Here is a 2,592-nt window from a genome sequence, read left to right on the forward strand (position 1 = left end):
AAGTTAAGTATAATCCTTAAAAATGGGTTTAATATTCATATATGTATTTAATGAGCATAACTATGATTTAGCCGACAGTCGAACTAGTGATCCTACCCTAAGCCCACAACCAAACAAGGAATAGGAGTCAAGGTATTTAGCAGTAGTCCTAAGTCCGTTAAAGCATACTTATACGTAAATAAATAGACGAATATGATTTTGATATAAAAGAAGTCTAAAATAGTTTAAAAGAGTTTTAACAAGTTTTTGAGTATAACAAATCCTTTTGTTTACTGTTTTCACACGTAAATGGTTAACACATTAGTATTGTGTTTTACTTGTATTCCCCCCCCCCCCCCCCAAAGCATTTAAAAGCATTTAAAAGTTTATTTGTGGGGGTATGAACTCACCTGATGTGAGTGGTTTGGATGAAAGTTCGATATAGGATGCTTGGTATGCCAAGTGAAGTCCCGAGCACAAATGGATCCTATTTAGCATATATTAACATATATATGTATGATATTAGGGCCTATAACAGCTAATATGTAAAGGAAACAACCTTAGGAACTAGGAAACACTTACAATGAAGTGCTAGAATCGAAAATGGGGGGTTGAAACTTGATCACGGCCAAACAATGAGTGTTCACGGCCTTAGATTGGTTCACGGCCTTAGATTGGTTCATGGCCCAAGAACACTTGAAGTGTTCACGGCCCTAGCTTGAATCTATGAAGGGTTCACGACTAATGATGAAGGTTCACGGCCCTATGAAGGGTTCACGACCAAGAACTCTTGAAGATCTTTGATGAAAAGATGATGAATCAAGACATGAAAGCAAATGGTTTCTAAGGAATAACAAGAAAAGGGATAAGGTACTCACGTTTTTGGGGTGAAAGAAGACCCTTTTGTTGTTAATACTTGAGAGAGAAAGGAAGAGTTCATGTTTGAAAGATGAGAAGTGAAGAGAAAAAATGGCTAACACTTCAATATATAGGGGGGGGGGGTAGTTCACGGCCCAAGGATGGGTTCACGGCCGTGAACCTAGTTTGCGGCCATGAACCTCTTTTGAAGGTGTTTCCGGCTCGAATGCAATCCACTGATCTCTTGCTAACACTTCCTAACACACAATCCCTTAAGTGTACTAGGCCTAGAACTCATAAAATGACCCTTAATTCAGTAAAAGATAACAGAAACAAGTCTGAACTTTTGATTGATTTGATTGACTTACAAGATAGAAAATTTCGGGTTGTCACATGAGCCTTGAATGCTCACGTCGTGAGATAGATGTTTCAGCAACATTTTTTTCTTCTAGTTTTGACTTCTTCGGCTTTGGTCTGGACTGATATGGATCGACTTCAAGTACTTCAAGGAACTCAGAGATAGCATCTTCTGCAGTTTCGACCACCATAACATGTGGTTGAGGCTTTTTGTTGGGAATTGGTGGAGATAATATTTCATTTATCAAAGTGGTTAGTTGACATAGTCGGGCTTCAATATTTTGGATCGATGCTTGGTGATTCCTTAGCAAAGCTTGCTGGTCCCTTATCACCGCATCCATCTCATCGTGTCTTTTCTCTGAAGCCTCCATGAATCTGTGTAGCATGGACTCAAGATCAACTTTATTTTCAGGTGGTGGTTGCTCCTTTTCATAGAAGCCTCGACCAGTCTGCCTATATTTTTCTTCTTTTTGCTTCTTATATTCTTCATACGGAAACCACTCTTTCTTTGGCTTCCTCCAATCTTCATCATATTTATCTCCACCCGAGTAGCAAACTTTCACCTTCTTATTCCCATTATCATCCAAGTGGAAATCTTTGGTCAAGTGTGGACCATTGCATCTTTCACAACCAACTCTTATAGCATGAATTGATTGGTCCATCTTCTTCATCCTTCGGTCCATAGTCTTTAGCATGGCTAGAACAGCAGCCATGTCTTCAGATGTGCCACCCCCAATTCCCCTTGCTCCATCTTGTCTAGGATTGTGATATTCACGCGAATTCTTAGCGAACTCTTCAATAAATTCCTTAATTTCAGCTGGATTTTTCTTTGTTAATGGTCCTTGAGAATCAAGGAGTTGCCTTGTAATGACATTAACCCCATCATAAAAGATAGACACTTCTTGTTGCTCGTTCAAGTCATTTTGGGGGCAATTCCTTATCAATCCCTTGTAGTGTTCCCATGCCTCGTATAGTGACTCCCCTGGTTGTTGCTTGAAATTTGCTATGGCTTTCTTGAGTTTAGAAACTTTGGAAGGTAGGAAAAAGTGTTCTAAAAATTTCTCTCACATTTGTGCCTAAGTAGTAAATGCACCGGGCGGAAGTGCTTTCAACCAATCTTTGGCAGCTCACTTGAAGGTGACAGGTAGCATTCTAAGTAAAACTGTAGTGCGTGGAACATTTGGGATGTTAAAGTAATCAAGAATGTCATTGACTTCATCAAGGTGCTTATAAGCATCCTCATGATCCTTTCGATAAAATGGTACTTCTTTTGGTGCGGACAGAATGTGACCCTTCAGCTCGAATGTGGCAGTGGCTGGAATTGCGGGCTGCACTAGACCGAGACCGGTGTCCTCTCAGATTCTCTTCTTATATGCCTCCATGGACATATCAACAATG

General features: G+C 40.0%; 1 non-coding gene across 1 annotated transcript; it reads left to right on the forward strand.

The window, feature by feature from the left end:
• The first annotated feature begins 2,109 nt into the window (after positions 1–2,109).
• Positions 2,110–2,216, forward strand: LOC145135352 (small nucleolar RNA R71). Its single transcript, XR_013719814.1, has one exon. It is a non-coding gene; the product is annotated as a small nucleolar RNA R71 (small nucleolar RNA).
• The last annotated feature ends 376 nt before the right edge of the window (positions 2,217–2,592 follow it).

The sequence above is a fragment of the Lactuca virosa genome, chromosome 8 (assembly GCF_052849685.1).
Source record: "Lactuca virosa cultivar CGN04683 chromosome 8, Lactuca_virosa_CGN04683_v6, whole genome shotgun sequence".
Taxonomy (NCBI): domain Eukaryota; kingdom Viridiplantae; phylum Streptophyta; class Magnoliopsida; order Asterales; family Asteraceae; genus Lactuca; species Lactuca virosa.